Raw genomic sequence first — 19,748 nt, 5'->3', positions numbered from 1 at the left:
AGTGATGTTTAGGAGGAATGTTTGTCCTTGAAATAGGTTCTGAAGCAGTAATTGTTATCCCAGCCTGGAGAAAGGATGTTCTGGGGGTCTGTACCCATTAAGCTTCAAATAAACCTGCATTCCCATTGAATGCCTTCTTTCAGTATGATATATGTATTTTATAAATAATATGTACATGTGTAAATGTACTATTTATACTGAAAAAACGCAATCCAAAAAAATAAAATAAATTCTCCTTGGGGACTCCAAGGTGGTCACTCAGGGCAAGGTGTCACCAGAGCCTGTGGATGCTCTGTCATTAGGAAATATGGAGAGGACCCCCTGGTAATCCTACTTTGGTCCCCAAAACATGGCAGGGGACAATCACCTGGAGACACTGCAGGGGTAGCAGATCATGTAGACACTTTCCAGACCCACTGCAGAGCCAAAACTGAATATACAGCAGTTTTGCCTTAAGGCACCACCTGGGCAGATGCCCAAGTCAACCCTGACCACTTCCTTGGCCATTAACTTTCCAGAGAGTACAGGCTACCCGACCTCCCTCCACCCCAAACTCTGATATGCACATACACTTTGTAGACAAACCTGCAGCTTCAGCACAGGAATACGTGTGCTTCCCATTAAACAAAAATAATTGCATCCTTACAATAGCAGCAGCATGCGTCTAGATCCAATCTCTATTTTACACAAAACATGTTGCTCTGAGCTTCAGAAGATCTGCTGTGAACTTCAGAGTTTCCCGGATACAATGCTGCATGTCTCCAGATACCTGAGTGATGTAGACATAGCATGGGAACTAAAGCTACAAACCCATTGTTTCCGAGAAAGAGAGTCTCATGATGGGGAAATGTTTTCCATTTCACCTCATGAGGAATAAATAAAGGACAACAAAGGTTCAAAGACTTACCCAATCGTATGTGCTGCACATTTCCAACTCACATGCTGGAAACACAGAATACGCCAACACAGCACAGGTAGCTCCAGGGAGGTTAAGAGAAAGAACATTGGAATACAAAATGGTTGACAGATCAGTTATAGGCTTGGTCCAGATCCCAAACCTGAAGCAGCTCCAGGTGCTTGCAGGAACAACAACCAATCACATCACTTTTCAATCACATCCTCCCTTCTGTTCCACCCCAGAGAGTAGAATACACACAGTATAAAAGCAACAGCACCAGTTGGTAACTTTCAGTTGCAGTAACAGGAGGCTCATGATTGCTGAAGACTAACTGGAGAGTGGGGGGTACTGTGGTGGCTATGGAGACATCAGCAGAGAGGCAGAGGAGGTAACAGCAAAAGTGAAGGATGGGGTTACAGCTAAGGAAAAAGAAGCAATTGCAGCTAAGGGGAAGGAAGTGGTAGTGCAGAGCTGCAAGAGGTTGCAGCAGTAGAAGGAAGTGGTAATAGTTGGGGTGAAAACGTTAAGTGGAAGGAGGTGTCACCTGTGAATGTGGCGATGGGGGTAACATCAGAGCAAAGTGGTGTACAGGAAGTGATGGTAACATAAGACCAAAGTGGTATTCAGGAGGTGGTGTAGCAGGCTGAGGTGTCAATCAGGGGTAGGTGGTAGCACCATGTTTTATGGGTGGTAGGCAAATGCTTGTGGTGATCCCTGAAAAGAAGGAGGAGGTGGTAGCTTCATGAGGAGATGGTATTCAGAAGGAAGTGGTCCCACAAAGGTATAAAGAGAGTTCAGTGGCACTTTCATAGTCAGCAAGCCTGTGAAGTTTCTCGTGGACCAGACCACCCACAGGCAGGGACAGAGGCTGAGATCAGGAACATGAGGGAATCAGGAAGAACAGGGCAGGATCGGATGGAGAAGAAGAGAGGAGGAAGAAGGGAGGAAGCACCCAATAAAGAGCAGCTAAGAAGGAATATCTCCCCACTTCTCCCTGGCTGTCTTTCTGGATGCTCCTCTCATTGGCCCAGTGATAGCAAGACTTCACACTAGATATGCTTGGTGTGCCATTGCCCAGAAATCCTACAAAAGCCAGTCATTGAAGCAACATCATATTGAGACCTACCAACAAAAGGGTGGCAGTAACCCTGTAAGAATTTGAGGACTTGGAAAGGAAACATTGGGACTGTGGGAGACCTTTCTTTACCTTGGAGGAGAACCATTCCCGACACTTTGGCTTGATTTTAAAGAACCACCCTGATAACTTACTTTGATCCTATTTGGTTTCAGTTGTTACAATATGTAGATAATCTGAAAATAAACATTTTGAAACATGATCTGTGGTCTTGGTGTTGTTCTTGGTGCCAAGGATATGTGACATGTTGTGTCATAAGTGACATTACCATGTCGAAAACCTTCCTCTTGGTTAGCCCCAGCTGATTATTTTTAATTTTGTTTGAACACCTCTTGTTTCAGAACCTTCAGCGACCTACAGAGGTTTAAGGAATACCATAGAGGGCCCATCCAGCCTAGAGTCCCGTCTGTTTGGCATATCTTTAACAATGGCTTCTACTTCCTCCGAGTGAGGTGGAGCCTCTAGTGCCACTGATTTAATGGTACCTATCCATGGCAAGAAAACTTTATCCATAACCTGTTGCAGCTCACTTATTGGCACCCCCACATCTTCTGTGGACAGCTGACTGTAGAAGTGATGCAATTCTGAGCAGATACCTTCTGCAGATTTTACTATCAGTCCTTTAGATATGTGGATCGATGCAATCTGTTTTGGTGCTTGATTATGTCTCAGCTGATGCAAAAAAACTAAAGATCTTCTGCCAACCCTCCCACAAGAGTGGGTTGACAAGTCTGCACTATATTTCTGCCCATCTAATGTACTCCTTATTCACTTTGGAATTTAGCATCAAACGCTCCTATTTGTTTAATTCACTTGGTTTATGCTGATATGCCCCAACAGCTTTTTAAGCCTTTTCTTTGCATTTTCCAGCTTCCTTTCCATTTTTCCTAATTAACACTAAGATGCATGTTCAGCAGGACCCACACAATTCCCATGAGACAACATCTACTTTTTTGAGGGTCAGATTGGGATGGATTGCCATCTGTGACAGTGTAAAAGCCCTAGCTTCGTTGATTTTTATTAAAATAAAATGATGTGCATAATTCTTTTTCTGAAAGGGAGGCCTGCTGATCAGACGCCCCTTTCATAGGAACTCCATACTCTACAGTGGCACAGGGCAGGTTCAAAGGTCACATGTGCATTCCTACCAGCTTCTGTGACCCAAGGTCGCTGAAGAGGTGAACTATTAACTTCTAAAAAAAACTGCATTCATTATTGCCTTATTGCCTTATTAGTCTGGTGGCAGGGTAATCTGAAAGAATAAGCCATACCAGGGTTTGGTATTGTGACTGATAAGAGCACACAATTACTAATGCCTCAATCATTCAATATCATGCCCACTTCAACCCTGTGAGCCTAGGTCAGTGATATCAAGGCACTTTGTTGTAGCTTCTAGCCTGGCTCTCTGGACTGCTCCAACTGAGACAATACCCAGGAAGCTGCATTCCTTCCATTGATTCCCAGACAGGAAAGGTAAAACCTACCCTTAGGATACAGGAGGTTCCAATAGGCGATCATGAGTACCCTGCTTCAAAGGGGCACTCAAATAAGAAAGGCCAGCCTCACACCTCACACCAGGTTTTGCACCCCAAATGACCTTTGAAGTAATAAGGCATAGGAAAGGGGTTGGCAGTAAAGCAGCCAGTGAGAAAAGATAGCATTAGAAGGGGTTTCACCATATTCCACCATCTGGGATTTCTGTCTGGGCTTTCTTCTTTCCTGACCCCTCCACTTCCTTCAGGACAAGGCACTGTGGGTATGATGTCAGAAGGCAAGGGTCATTTGTTATAGCAACATAGAATTAACACCTTACAGTGGGCTTGCTTTAGTCTGATCCTCTGTGAGAATTTCCCTTTATATAGATGCTTCGTGGATTCAACTTTGGACATGAGAAGAAGAAGAGTACACCTTTGGACCCCTGCACGGAGTGCAGTCCTTTTCAAGTCCGATGACACAGAGGTGAAGGCTGAAGGCATCCAAGGCAGAGGATAGCTCTGTCCCCTAACCATCCTTGGAAGATTGGGAATGAATTGCTGTGGAGTAAGGACTGCCATTGTGCCAACTGCACTGCAACCAGACTCCTTGCTGGAGGAGAAGGAACTGCTATTGGTGCAAGTCAAAGTCCCTGGACTGCCAGTGCAGAGGCATAAGGATTCAACCTGCCCTAGAGCCCCTGTATTGGGACTCACAGCAATTTGAGATGTCTAAAGCAGCCTGTTTCACTGCTTTGAGCTGCCTCACAGGACTTACAGTGCTGAATTTGGTACTCTTTTTCAATCTTTTACCGCTGATTCCATCTTTAGACCAGTTGAACACCATCTAACACCAGTAGCGTTCCATTCTGCCTCAACTCAAATGCCGGCTTTGGAGATACCCAACTCACTGCAACTTTGTGCACCACTTCCATCCAACAGGATGTTACCTTGACCCAACTCGACCACTGACTTGAACCGCTGGAAGCCATTGTGTTACATGCTTACTTTTTCTGGCCTGGCCGCTCCATAGCACTTGCCTATCCCCAGGTGCCCTCTTCTTCCCCTCCTCCTCCCTTTCCCTTCCCTGTACGTCTCCACTCTGCCCTGCACTTCCCTCCCACCCTATCATTATCCCTTCCACCCTGAGCGGCACCACCCCACCGCCCCCCTGCACTTATTGTTACTGCACTTGCACGAGCCGCATGACACAAGGCCTAGTAGTACCGATACTGTTGTTTTCTTCCCTGTCCCACCCCTTTTTTGTCTTGTGGTGCCTTGAAACATCATTTGCTGTATAGGCGCTTTATAAATACCAAATAAATAAAATAAATAAATACAAATAAATAACCACTATTTAATTTGTGAAATTCCATGTTTCTCCATAATTGAGCCCCATATAAGGCAATAAGGTGAACAGGGGTAATTTCAGTCTGTACAAGTAGTGTATCGTTAAGCTATTCCTGCTGCAAACCCACCGTATTCCTTAGACCTTGCAGCACCCATCCAGTCTGGGACAGTATACAACATTGTTACCAATGGTTTTAAGAGAGCGGTGCATCAATGTCTGCCCTGTTTAGTGGGAAAGGAAGCAACAGCTTGTTTTCCTAACTCTGAAGACAGAAAGATAAACATTACAAACGAGTGACAATGATTCCGTGCTTTCATCCGCTCCACAGTGTGATCTTTTGTGTTCCTGCCCTATTTAGTCCTGACTCATCCTCGTCCATGTACTCGACTATAGTTGCATCACAAAAGAAAATAAACCTTTGTTAATTCCTTTCATCATCATATATTCAATATCCTTGATCTGTCTAGGTGGAGGAAAACTCTAAAAAGAACATCCATTGTCTCCAGTATATTTAGCGATTAAATGTGACTATGCCGTGTTCATAATATTTACACTACCTCCATTGATAAAATCCATCCTGCAAGAGCTAGACATGTGTGCATCTTGTTCCCAGACCTCTGAGCAATGTAGTAAGTATGATATGAAAATATTTACAATGTCATTGATGTATCTTGCATATATACATACAGGGAAATAAGCTCTTTGGGTAACAAAGGAGCGTACAAAAGGTAATATAGGGGTTAAAAGGGGGGCAGTGATAAATGGGGAGAGTTTGAGTGGCATGATGACCGGGTTTGAGCTGGGGTTTGTTGGACATATACCGGGAACAATACAGTGGATAAACTTAGGACAAATGTCAGTGTCAGGCAGTCTAGCCAGCTAAGAGTGAGCTGGGACCTCAAACAATTAAGTGCTAGTGTGGTGGGGAAGAAAGGAAGAGTTTGGTTATGCGGTGGGGGAAGGTGTAAGTAGTAAGGCTGGAGAGGTGAATCAAGGGAATGCCTATGAAGCAAGGAGAAGGGATTTCAATTTGCTTTTGAGTACATTGATGTGGACTGTGTTTCGAACTGCAGAGGGGTGGGAGTTCCAAGTGAATGGAGTAAGAAGAGTGAAAGAGCAGAAGTGAGAGGCAGCACAGCGTGGGCGAGGTGCCACAAGGGTGGTGGAGGAGACAGAGCAACAGCTGCAAGAAGGTTTGTAGGGATTGATAGAAGAGGAAAGATGTGGCAGTGCCTTCCCCTGGATGGATATTTGCACTTTTAGGAGACATTTAAATTTGGACCTGTTCTGTATATTTAGGCCTACGGTGAGGCCTACGGCTGTCAGCCCCATTTTTTTAGGCGGACAGCCTCAGCGCCATCCTACGGCATTTGCAGCAACACTCTGCACTCCATCAGGTAGGACCTTCCCCCCTTGCCTCGTTCCTTGTCGTGTATCATCCCCTGACCCCCAGTGCTCTCCCAAGTTGTATAGGTGCATACAGATGTACCACCCAGCTCTCACTGGGCCTTTTCCTTTTGTCTTTCCTTAGTGTTCAGCCCTGTAGCCCACACCACTGGAGCGGTCATACCTTATCCCCTACCGCCACAGTTTCGTGGCAGGCCTTCCCCTCCAGGACAGTTTCCATTCAACATCACTACCACCTAGTCTGGCTTTTGGGTAAGTCACACCTTATTGCACACAATTTTCTCCGGTTACCCCTTGGGCTTACAATCATCTGATTCTTTTGCCCACTATCAATTGAGGGGAGTTTGCACTCAATTCTTTTATTGAGATGGCAGACCTTTTTGTTTAGCTCTATTGTTTAGCTCCGGTGTTTATTCCGACCCTAGTTAGTATCTACACTGAGTATCGGCCAGCTGGCCCCAGCTCTAGAGCCTAGTCACGCTACGCAGTCTGCCAATACTGCTTAGCTCTTAGCTCAATACTTTTTGTTTAGCTCTTTTGTTTAGCTCTGGTGTTTATTTCAACTCTAGTTAGTATCTACACTGAATATAGGCCAGCTGGCCCTAGCTCCAGAGCCTAATCACACTACTCAGTCTGCCAATACTGTACTCACTTGGTAGTTGTTATTTTGTCCCCCGTACAGTAATTGCACGCAGCCTACCCTGATCTTCCTTATATGTTTTCCCTCCTCTGTTCCCCCACAGGTGCACATCTGTTACATCCAGGGCTCGCTCTGTTCCTCGCTTCTTGAGGCATCCTCGTGTTAAGGAACGTGTCCTTTTCTATAAACATTGGGCCTCTCCTTTCTGGCAACGTTGGAGGTTGAACAGAATAAGTTCCCTGTTAGGGAACTCCCGTCTCCTGCACACTGTCTAGGGCTATATAGCCAAAGTTCACTCTGTTAGTTAAATAAAAGTTATTTAGACATTCAATTTCTATCACATGCTCTAGTCATTAAATCAAGTAACACATTTTTTTTACTAATGTGCAAAGAAACACAACTTGTGACTTGCTGTTTGATTGGTTCAGGATTTATTGTTCCAAAATAAGTTGCCCAACGCGTTTCGAGATTGATTCTCTTCTTCAGGGGCTGTATTTACGAAAATCAAACTTTAAATATAGTAGAAAAAGAAATTTTAACAACATTCTAGATTAGACGAGGGTGACAAACTTATATAGTTTTTCAAATTTTCTAAACATTGGTGTTATAACATAAATGAATTAGACTTAGTTTTAACAACATCTAAATTTGACAAAAAAATGTCATCCTAATAGAAAAAAATGGACCAAATGTTGGCGTCTTATGAAAGCCGGTGAATAGGTATCTATGCACTACAAACAATTCAGTTTCTAGATTCATAGCATGTTCCCCAATGGTGAACTCCCTTGTTAGGTAATTGGTTATTTATCTAAAGAACAAAAGTGCTTAAATGTTCAATTGTATGTGCTTACCCTGTTCCTTTTTCTTTAAGAAGTGGGTAGAAGGACATTCTTCCCTCCATGGTCTAATCAGACCAAGAATGTTTGTGTTCACGTTTCTTCCAGGAGTATCTAGGACATATATTGTAGGGTTAGCCTACCTTTTATTAAATATTAGTAAGAAAGGACACATTTTAAGTCTAATATTTTCAAAAAATATATATAGTCCTAGGTATAAATATTACTCCAACCTAGGATTTATTCAAACACAATGTATTATACATGATTGTGTAATGGTTAGTGAGAAGTCAGAAAAAGGTTTCCAATTGGTATTCAAAGTTAGTTAAATTAATTCCCTAAAAAGACAGGGATTGATAAATAACTAACACTTACTAGATAGTAGTTATTCTTCTCCTGGTTTCAGCGTTGTTGTGGCTCAGAGGGCTGGTTCAACACCGAGTGGATGTCACTTTTATGAAAATGGCCGTATTTATGGCATTAGTGGATGTGACGTCATCACGTTGCGTACATGAATGACGTCACATGTATAAACAATGTCAGAGTATCAAGTTACTCAAATATCTCGATCATTGAAGGGTCCAGCTCTGTAAACAGTGGTTATCCTTATTGACGTTCTAATTTGTGGCGAAAATTCAATTTTCTATAAGAGTTGTGGCCGCATAATCTTGACGTCATTACGTTACTTACGTTAGTGACATCACATATATAAGCAAAGTTTTTGTCAGTCAGAGTAATAATATCTAAATCCCTAGATGATATTGCTTGGCAGGAAGTGGATGACCTTACTAACGTACTAATTAGTGGGGAAAGTATGTTTTTCTACAGGTGTTATGACCACATACAACATCGTGGATATGACGTCATCACGTAATGTACGTGAGTGTTGTCACATTTGTAAATAATATTAAAATGACTATTAACTATTGTATTTTGATAACATGGCATGTAAAGAATGTCCTTACTGTCATGTGGTATATTTACATTTCTCAAGGATTGTTTAAGAATAGTTTGTGATGTTAATGCGCTGTGGCCCTCGTTGGTAGTTAGATATATTATATATATATATATAGTTACCTTATTCACAAAGTAAGAATAAATGGTCATATTGAATGGATTAAAAAAATGAACATTAGGTGATTTCACTCCTTGGTCAGATAATATCGTCATTGTTCAAATAGTAGTGCAGTCTACAAAAACACTTAGAATTATTGAACAACAAAGTGAAATTTCATCAAATTAAATTAAGTACATATCTCAGGATACATAACGCAGAGTTTGAACATCATGGATGTGTCATTACATTTAGTACAAGGCCCAGTGAACATGAAACCTACCACATTTACAGCAATTTTCTGTCTCATATGGAGTTCACAATCTCGTTTGCTTGTTTTGGGATTATTTTCCAAAAATTGTCAGTTTTATTCTGTGTTGTATTTGTGCTGTTTTGGGGTACATTAAAACATTTTTGTTTAATTTTTTCAAAGTTTTTAACTTCTATGGTATATACATTTAACTGAGGAAGAACCTCCAACTGACTGATTACTAGATTTTACATGGTGTGATTGTTCCCTTGTGGTTATATGAGACATTGGGCCTCATTACACGGAAGGCGGTAAGGGTTAACGGTCACCGGTAATGCTACCGGTGACCGTTAACCCTTACCGCCTTACTACAAGTTCCCCTTGCAGGAGCTGACTTTAACGTCTGGTTTTACCAGCCGTTAAAGTAGGGTGCCGCAAAGGGACCTTGGTACTAATTACGGTACTGCAATTTGCGGTACCGTAATTAGCGCCTTCCCCATTCACATTATGCCCTATGGGGGCAAAAATGGGAATGGGGAAGGGCCTTGGTGAATGGGGAATTACCGCCCCTGCTCACCTTGGAGTAGGGTGGTAATTCCGCCATCCACCAAGGCGGACACGGTACAATACCGACAGCAACCATGACGCTAATAGCGCCATCGCTGCCGCCTACCGTGTAATGAGGCCCATAGATTAACCCCTAAATTGGTTAGATTTTATAAAGAAAGGGCCTAAATAGTATTCTTCATTGAGGCCATGTGGTGGCAGTGCATCAAGTTTATGAATCCAGAAAAGTTCTCTCTCTGATAATCTTTTGACCAAATCTCCACCCCTTGGGAGGGGATGGATTACTTCCAGTATTGCCCATCTCAATTGGGTGATGTTATGTCCATTCTCTTTAAAATGTCTGTATACTGGTGATTTAGTATTGCATGTCCTGATTGCATGTCCTGATGATAGATTTATGTTTCGTCCAATGTTCTTTTGCTTTCCGGATTGTTTTGCCCACGTAGTATTTTCCACAAGGGCATCGAAGTGTGTAGATCAACGTTGGCGGTTGCCTAGGAAACGAGAGTTGGTGTCCAGATGTCAGTTGCGTCACGTGATTCATCAGTTGACCACGACGCAGACTTCCAAGCCGACGCAGACTTTCAAGCCCCCCCCTTGCTACTAAAAGAACCCAAAGCCTTTGCGGCGGCGCTTTTAATTAGCGTTACTTCGGCCCGTTCATTTTCCTTGCTGTTTCTGACCTCAGAATTCCAAACCGACCTGCCTTCGCCTCTCTGTTTGGCTTTGTCCTGAACCGCTGTTGCCAACCTGGAACGCTGAATCAATCCTCCATTCTCCTATCATTTTTTTGTACTGTCGACCCAATTTCTGGTTTAATACAGTACAGCGCGTTTGTATTCCGTTACGCGTCCTGCTCAACATCTACTCCTTTGAATGCTGACTGTTAACCAAACACTGAGCTTCCTTTCAGTTGAGCGGGGCTCGGCCGAGTTCCCGCTATTTGCTTCCATGTCCATCTGCAGCCGCTTCGCTTTCCTGGGACCAAGCTGCATGCCTCAAGATCCAGCTACCCGGTAAGCCCAAATTGCTTTCCCGTGAACCATTACAGTGTTGGGAACCCTTGACATGTATCTCCTTTACGTCCACTGATGTGTTTACTGTGAACTTTGGATATTTGGAACACTACCAGTGCATTCGCTGAATGCTTTGCAGCCCAATGCACCACCCCGTATCTAGATGCAACACCATTGTACTGCCTGGGGGGACATTCCATACTAACCTTCCTGTTTGTTATTTTTTCCTCTCGTTTTCTCCAACAAATTGGTCCAACATTGAAGTGCTGCCTTTACACATCGGAGGGTAAAATATACTTACTTATAGGTTACCATAGTATAGCCATCAGAGTTAAGAAATGAGATAATAGTATCCTATCCCTTTATTTTTAGGCTCATCCATTACTGAACCAACTAGCACCATCCAGGTAATTACAGTACCAATAGGTTAATACTCGTGCCTTGTTATTTTGGTATTAACTGTTTGCGTTTCCTTTGCAGCCTGGTGTAGAGGTGTGGGTGTGCCCGCTCTTTTGGGTAATCGACCGCTTTGTCTGTATTCACTCACACAGCAGAAAGGTCTATTTCCAACAAGAGTTTCCTCAGCTTGAGGAGGTCCGGTCTGGGTTATCCCTTAGGGGAGTTTTTCCCAGCATTGCCTGAAGTATTAAATCTTGAGAAGCTTACTTGCATTGAATTCTGAGCAACGCCCCGGCCTGCTTGCACGATTTCCACCATCTAGGCAGGACGCTACGCCTGTAGGGGTTTCCACTCAGTTTCCTCTGGCTCCTCCAGGGGAATTTTTGGGGGATCTGAAACAGTACCGCACTTTTGTCAATGATTGCAAGCTACACTTTTTGTGTCTGCTCTCATCATTCCCCACTTCCACTACTAAAGCTGCTTTTGTACTATCTCATTTAGGGGGTACTGCAGCCGCTTGGGCCAACCCCCTTCTCAAGGGAAATAGTCATGTATTGTACAACTGTGGCGCCCTTCTCTCAGCAATGAGTAGAGTATTCGATACCCGGCATACCACTCAGGCCTCTGATCTAGAGCTCCTCAAACTTAGGCAGGGTTCGTCTACTCTACTGGCCTATTTGGATCGCTTTAATCAGCTTGCAGCTGAGACCAACTGGCCGGAAGAAAAGAAATCTGCTGTCTTTTATCAGGGACTGTCCGAGGAGCTAAAAGATACACTGTCTACAGTCCTTGTTGTTCCAACTGCATTTGGAGAACTATTGGAGCTGGTGCTCCAGATTGATGCCCGCAGAGCAGAAAGAAGAGGCGTGGTCTGAGGAGGTCTAAGGGTAATTTGAGCAATTAAAAGTCACCTTTACTACAGCACTGGTGTTACAACATCCTAATCCTAACCAGCCGTTCTTTGTGGAGGCTGATGCCTCGGGATTTGCTATTGGTTTCGGACTTTCCCAGTCTTGCTCATAATCTGGGGACATACATCCAGTTGCCTACTTTTCCCGAAAACTTACTGCTATGAAAATAACTATACAATCATGGAGAGAGAACTGCTGGCGATAAAAGAAGCCTTTGTCGAATGGAGGCATCATCTTTTAGGAGTCAAGCATCAGGTTAGGGTGTACTACGACCATAGGTATTCTCTTAGTATTCAAATCCATGAAATGCCTCACTGCGGGACAGGCTTGCTGGCATTTGTTTTTCTCACAGTTCCAATTTACTATAACATACCGACATGCACGGCTACAGGTCTCAGCAGAGGCCTTATCCCGTTTACACATGGATGAACAACGGCCGCACAATGAACCATTTCCTCTTCTACAGAAAAATGTGGTTTGTGGTTGTTCTGTCCAACCTTCGCTACATTCTCTCCTTGAGGAATGGGTGTTGTCAAATCCAACCGAAGTAGCAAATCTGAATCTGGATGTTTTACACGGTCTACCTTTTATCCAGGGAAGAGTATTCATTCCAACGGGACAGTCACGGACTCAAGCTCCACAATGTGCCCATGATTCTGTAGTCACTGCACACCCTGGTCAGCAGAAGACAATAAAGTCCTTACGTTGATGGTCATGGTGGCCATCCATGTCTCAGGATGTGATCGACTATGTAGCCTCCTGTGCCGTTTGTGCCCAATGTAAAACCTCCAGGGCCAAACCTATGGGCTTATCACAACCTCTTCCTGTTCTCTATAAACTATGGAAGATGGTAGCAATGGACATTGTGGCTGAATTGCCTAGGATTAAGGGGTGCAACACCATCCTTGTGGTAGTCGACTACTTCACTAAGAATGCAGTGTTCATTCCATAAGAACTACTGTTTGTGCTTTTCTCCTGAGTGCGTTGTACTGCCCCCTGCCCCCTCCCCCTGCAGCCACTTCCTGGTCCTCCTATCTCCCTTCCCGCCCCCTGCCCGCCCCACCCATCTCTGATTGGGCCTTTCCTGGTCCCCCCAGGACTACACGCCGGCCACGCTCCACGCTCGCTTCTTTGTTGAGCGGAGCGGGATCGAGCGGTCGCCGGTAGCCCTGTGTGACCAGAAGTGAGGCGAAGCCCATCCAGGACCTGTGGGGCCTCCTGTGAGGTTTTATTATTTAAAAATAAGAATGTACTGTTTTGTGCTTTTCTCGCGCTCCTGAGTGCGTTGTACTGCCCCCTGCCCCCTCCCCCTTCAGCCACTTACTGGTCCTCCTCTCTCCCTTCCCGCCCCCTGCCCAACCCCCCTCTGATTGGGCCTTTCCCGGTCCCTCCAGGACTGCACGCTGGCCGCTCTCCAAGCTTGCTTCTTTGTTGAGCGGAGCGGGATCGAGCAGTCGCCAGTAGCCCTGTGTGACCAGATGTGAGGCGCAGCCCATCCAGGACCCGTGGGGCCTCCTGTGAGGTTTTATTATTTAAAAATAAGAACGTACTGTTTTGTACTTCTCTGGCGCTCCTGAGCGTGTTGTACTGCCCCCTGCCCCCTCCCCCTGCAGCCACTTCCTGGTCCTGGTCTCTTCCTTCCTGCCCCCTGCCCGCCCATCCCCCTCTGATTGGGCCTTTTCTGGTCCCTCCAGGACTACACGCCGGCCGCTCTCCAGGCTCGCTTCTTTGTTGAGCGGAGCGGGATCGAGCGGTCGACGGTAGCCCTGTGTGACCAGATGTGAGGTGCAGCCCATCCAGGACTCGTGGGGCCTCCTGTGAGGTTTTATTATTTAAAAATAAGAAAGTACTGTTTTGTGCTTTTCTCGCACTCCTGAGCGCCTTGTACTGCCCATTGCCCCCTCCCCCTGCAGCCACTTCCTGGTCCTCCTCTCTCCCTTCCCGCCCCCTGCCCGGTCACCCCCTCTGATTGGGCCTTTCCTGGTCCCTCCAGGACTACACGCCGGCCGCTCTCCACGCTCGCCTCTTTGTTGAGTGGAGCAGGATTGAGCGGTCGCCGGTAGCCCTGTGTGACCAGATGTGAGGCGTAGCCCATCCAGGACCCGTGGGACCTCCTGTGAGGTTTTATTATTTAAAAATAAGAACGTACGGTTTTGTGCTTTTCTCGCGCTCCTGAGTGTGTTGTACTGCCCCCTGCCCCCTCCCCCTGCAGCCACTTCCTGGTCCTCCTCTCTCCCTTTACCGCCCCCTGCCTGCCCACACCCCCTCCCCTTCCTCTCCTCCTCTAGCCTTAAATCTTACCCCCCCTGGGCAGACCCCTGCCCGGCAGCCCCCTCGGCTAAGGGCCCCTTAGGCAAAGGGCGGCTCCTACAGCTGGGGCCCCTGTTGTGTCTGCAGGTGTCCGCAGGGGACGCCTGGCGCCATTGCATCTTGTTAGCGCCACCTGCTCCCCCGGCCCACCCCACCCCACCTTCACCCGTGTCACTTCGTTACGCATGGTGCCTACACTTCACTGTTGTTCTGCAATTGAGGTAAAGTAGGGCTTTTTCTCCCCTCTCAGGATTCTCAAACTTAGGTGGCCTCTCCTATGGTTACCTAATACGCATCTACTGTATTTACTGTGTTCTACAACTGTGGTGAACTAGGGCTTTTATCCCCTCTCAGGATTCTCAAACTTAGGTGGCCTCTCCTCTGGTTACCTAATACGCATCTACTGTATTTACTGTGTTCTGCAACTGTGGTGAACCAGGGCTTTTATCCCCTCTCAGGATTCTCAAACTTAGGTGGCCTCTCCTCTGGTTACCTAATAAGCATTTACTGTGTCCACTGTGTTCTGCAATGTGGTAAACTAGGGCCTGCCGCTCACTACCTTGTCCGCTTGCTCTCGCCTGTCTTCCCCCCCTCCCTCCTATTCCATGGTGCTCTCTATCTCACCTATCTTCTCTAACTGCTTCTCCATTGACTATCCTGCTCTCCTCACTAAATCTGGTAGGAAAAGGTTTAAAAAGGACATTCTGGTCTCCACCCAGGCCTCCCTATCGCTGAGACCTACACTAGTGCCTCCTCCAAGGAAACTCTCACTGACATCCTCTTTTTCGTGCCTTCGCCTGACCTATTGACCCTTCATATGGTCTCTATGCTGTCTCCTTTCTCCTCTTCTCCCATTAATAGTGGGACCCGTTGGGATGTCCTCTTGGCCTCCTTCCACTCCTCTAAGCCCATCATTAATGTCTACTCTGATGGGACCGTCTTGGTCCAAGGCTCTCAGGCCAACCTTCACCTCTTTGATAGACGCTTCCCGCACCTCATCAACTACCTTTCCTCTCCTGCTGTCCCCCCTCCTCTGTCCTCGGCTACCTTGCCTCCACCCTCCCTCCCTGCCCCCTCTCGTGCTCCTTCTTCACCTCCACAGGGCGTACCTCTGATCTGTACCCCTCCCCGGAAGTCCTTCAAGGATGGCAACCTTCTCCACATTGCCACTCTTAACTCACGCTCTGCCGTCAAACATTCCTCTGATATCTGTCACCTTCTTGAGGAACTGGACCTTGATGTCCTCTGTCTCACTGAGACTTGGTTTACGGCCAGCTCTGTCACCAGCTTTGACACACTCCTACCTGACGGTTACAAGATCCTCTCCGTGGCCAGGCCTAACCGTGCTGGGGGGTGTTGCCCTTATCTTCCCTGAATGGATTCCTGCCACTGTCACTCCTACGAAGACCTACTCCTCTTTTGAATGCCTTGTTTGCTGACTCTCTCTCTCCCTCCTAGCCATTCCCTGACCGTGGCTACTATCTATCGCCCACCTGGTCAAATTTCCTCCTTCCTCTCCGAGTGGGCAGACCTCTCCTCCTTTCTCTTGGCCTCAAGCACTGAACTCCTCTTTCTTGGAGACTTCAACATCCACATGGATGCCTCTGGCCCCCCCTCTGGACTCTTTTGCGACTCCTGCGACTCTCTCTCACTCTCTATTCTCCTGTCTGGGGCGACTCATTCTGCAGGGCACACTCTTGATGCTCTGATCTCTTCTGACCTTCCCCTCTCTGTCCCTCTCTCCACTCCCCTCTCCTGGAGTGATCACTTTCTCCTATCCTCCCACCTCACCTTCCCTACCCCTTATGCAAAGCCACCTTCATCACTGCCACCCTCCTGACCCATGAAGCGCGTGTCAGCTGAGGCTTTTGCCGCCACCTTCTCGCCCCCCCCCCCCTTCGGCTGACTCGCACCCTGTTACAGCCCTCTCCACTCTCCACTCTGCTATATCTGATACTCTTGATATCCTTGCCCCTGTCATGAGAATCCGCCTGACGCCCAAAGCCAAATGTAACTCCTGGTATGACTTGGATCTCGTCACCCTAAAACGCAAGTGCAGGGTGGCAGAGAGGAAATGGCGTGCTTCATGCTCATCCTCCGAAAAACTGGCCTGCCGCCTGCTCCAAAGGCAATACCGGCTCTCCGTTCTCACCAAGAAGAGAGCCCTTATCCAAGCCTGCATCCCCGCGGCATCTAACAATTCGGCTAAACTCTTTAAAATCTGAAAGGAGCTGGCCAACCCTGCTGCAGTCTCTACCTCTCCTGTCCCCTCCCTGCACCCTCCCAGGCCCTCTGCACGGCACTGGCCTCTGACTTCATTAAAAAAATCAGGACATCCTGTCCTCACTCTCCTCCTATCACCTCCCCCCCTCTATTCCCTGCTCTTCCTCTGGCCCTTCTGCAGCCACCCCTCCTCCCTCCTTCTCTGCCTTTCCCCTTTTCTCTACTGACGAGGTTTCCAGACAAGTCTGATCTATGAAAGTCTCGCCAAAACAGGTCCACCCCTGTTCCTCCAAAACTATCAAGGACCACATCAACTCCCTGGCTCCTGCCCTGGCTGACTTCTGCAATCACTCCTTCGCCTCTGGAGTCTTCCCTTCTCCCCTTAAGCACTCCCTTGTGCACCCTCTTCTTAAGAAACTCTCTTCCAACCCTCCTGCCCAGCTAACTATCACCCAATCTCCATCACTCTCTTCCTGGGCAAGCTCCTGGAGAAACTGGCCATCTCCCAGCTTAATCTCCATGCTGAATCTGTTGGTAGTCTTCATGACCATCAGTCTGGCTTCAGAGCTGCCAGAAGCACGGAAACTGCTCTCCTGAACATCCGTGAGGACATGCTCTTGAACCTTGACTCTAACACTCCGTGTTTTCTATTTTTTCTCGATCTCTCTTCTGCCTTTGATACTGTCAACCATGCCATCCTGCTCAACCGTCTCCGTGATAACCTGGGTATCACTGGTCAGGCCCTGGCATGGCTGACCTCTTTCCAGGTCCAACTGGGGTCCTTCCTCTCTGACATCTTTTTCTCTACCTGTGGTGTCCCCCAGGGATCTAACCTCTCTCCCTGGCTGTTCAACCAGTATCTGGCACTCCTTGCCCACCGCATCGCCGCTCTCTGCCCCAATTTTCAGTGCTATGCGGATGATACCCAGCTCATTTTCAGGCTACCCTCTGCCTCCTCCCTGCACACCCACTCCCTCCTTCCCTGCAGCTCTCTGGCCGGCCTCTCTTGGCCCTCTTCCTGCTCCTACCTGCAAGGCAAAAAACCTTGGGGTCATCTTCGACTCCACACTCTCCTTCTCTCCTCACATATCTGACGTTTCTAAGAAGTCACACTACCAGCTGCACCTCCTCAGAGGTATCCTTCCTTTCCTCTCCTTCCCCCAGAAGCTCACTGTCTCCAGAGACCTGGTTCTCTCGAAGCTGGACTACTGTAACAGCCTCTTTCTAAATCTGCCTGCCTCTACTCTCCGCCTTCTGCAACTCATCCAAAATAGGACTGCGAGACTTGTCCTTGGCCTCAAGCCCAGGGACTGTATCTCTCCAAGACTGAAATCACAACACTGGCTCCCAGTGGCTGCGAGGATTAAGTTCAAAACCCTCTGCATTGTCCACAAGGCCTTCTGGGGCCTGGGGCCAAAATACCTTCAACTCTCTCTTCCTAAATATCTTCCTTCTTGAGCTCTTCGCTCATCTGCCTCCAACTCCCTCAGGGTCAGCCACTTCTTCAAGCAACGAGTTGGGGGTAGATCTCTCTCCGCAGCAGGGGCCTACCTCTGGAACAGCCTCCCTGCCTCCCTGAAACTTGAGGAGAACCATCTCCGGTTCCGGAAGCACCTCAAAACCTTCCTCTTTGCTTCTGCTTTCTCTCCCCCTCTCCCCTGCTAATTACTGAAACTGCACTGAATCTGCAACTGGGCCACTCACCAATCTCGGTCCTTGGCCTAGCAACTCTCCCCTGCACTGCCTCCCTGGCACCCCCTGCAGTGCGGGACTGTCTCTGTATCCCTACAGCCCCCCTTCCCAGCACTTGTCTGCACTTACCTTTCACTTGCCACCAGCTGGCCCTTATTATTTATCTTGTTTTTTTTACTAACCCTGTATTGCACTTCCTCTCTCCCTTTCCCCCTTGCACTTTTCTCTTCCCCTCTACCCATGCACTTGCCCGATCTGTATGACAGCTGGCCTAGTAGGATTGTTGTCTGTCTCCCCTTGTTCCCCCCTCCCTGCCTCATCGCGCCTTGAAACACTTGTGTATAGGCGCGTTATAAATGCCACATCATATCATATCTTCCTACTGCACCTGCTTTGGCTGACCTTTTCTTGTCTAACATCTTCAAGCGGTTTGGTCTACCTGGCATCATAGCTTCTGACAGAGGGTCCCAATTCACCTCTCGGTTCTGGAAGGCTCTTACTGCTGCTTTGCTTATCGATGACCGGTTCTCGTCCTCCTTTCACCCACAGATGGATACATGAGGGTAATAGACAAAAACATATGGACAGCCAGACTGAACATACCAATTCCACTATGGAACAATACCTTTGTTGTTTGTGTCTTCAATTCCAACAGTCTTGGTTGACGGCATTGCCAAAGGCTGAGTTCGCGTATAACAATTCTATCCACTCAGCTACAAAAATCTCTCCATTCTATGCGCTCTATGGCTATCATCCACATTCTCTACCTCTAGACCCTGTCCTGCCACTCTCGCCTGTGTGAGAGACTTGGACCAGTTACATCGAGATTTACGGTCTCATCTGTTATGCGCTCAAGTAAGGGCTAAGAAGTATGCAAATGCACCCCAGCTCCTGTATATCGCGCAGGGAAATGTTGGTGTGGCTGTCTACATGCCATCTGTGCATTCCTGGAAAAAGATCGCACTTACCCCGGTTTGTGGGTCCTTACTGGATCGAATCCCTGGTAAATTGTGTGGCTGTTCATTTGTCATTACCTATTTCATGGCGTGTTCCAGAAACACACAGCCAAAAAGATCCAAATGGCCTGTCTTCAAATCTGCAAACTTCGCAAAATCAAACCCTTCCTCCCATCACAGGACTTCCAGACTGTAGCCCCTGCGGTCCTGCACATTGTGGGGGAAAATGCCCTTCTGATGGGGCTGTCACCTGCTCACTAGGCCTTCCTAAAAGCAGCCCCCCATGTCAGAGTACGCTTTATACATGGGTTCATGGAACTGTTACCAAATTATTCCTGTCCTACGCAAGCTACATTGACATCTTCTCCACGACAGGATACTATTCAAGATTGCACGTATCATCTACAAAGTAGTCACGAGTAGCACACCAGTGTACCTCGTGGCTTGGCGTCACATATCTAGTGGCACAGGCTCCTCATTCAGCAAATCGATTAATCGTGCATGAATCACAACCAGTTCGCAAGGAAGGGACCCGCAAACAAACCCTCTTTTGTCAACCACCCACCCTCTCAGACTCAAGCCTGGTATCAAATAGAATGTGAACTGTCCCTAAAAGAAGAACACCCTGTCC

This window comes from Ambystoma mexicanum, chromosome 10, assembly GCF_040938575.1.
Source record: "Ambystoma mexicanum isolate Mex_15411 chromosome 10, UKY_AmexF1_1, whole genome shotgun sequence".
NCBI lineage: Eukaryota > Metazoa > Chordata > Amphibia > Caudata > Ambystomatidae > Ambystoma > Ambystoma mexicanum.
This window is presented reverse-complemented; position numbering follows the sequence as displayed.